The following is a 326-nucleotide window of genomic DNA, read 5'->3' on the forward strand; positions in this document are numbered from 1 at the left end:
GAATGAAAAACAGTAGTAATTGCATTAATCCATCAAGACACAGCAGAGCTCCTCACCCCCAACCATGGGGTTTAGAGACTCATGCTGTAGAAGATACAATGAGAAACGTGTAAAGTTTCATGAGATACAGATACAATGTCAAAAGATCCTATTAATAGTAAACTAGTAACCTATGGTATACAGAAATGAGTAAATGACGTAAAAATCCACTTCTGGGTCCACTTAGTGTGTGCTTGGGCTGAGCCATGAAGCATTTTCGTGCAGAGACCTTTTCTGGAGTTAAACGCCAGCTTTTATGCCAGTTTGGGCGTTTAACTCCAAGTTTT

The sequence above is a fragment of the Arachis duranensis genome, chromosome 9 (genome assembly GCF_000817695.3).
Source record: "Arachis duranensis cultivar V14167 chromosome 9, aradu.V14167.gnm2.J7QH, whole genome shotgun sequence".
NCBI classification, from domain to species: Eukaryota; Viridiplantae; Streptophyta; class Magnoliopsida; order Fabales; family Fabaceae; genus Arachis; species Arachis duranensis.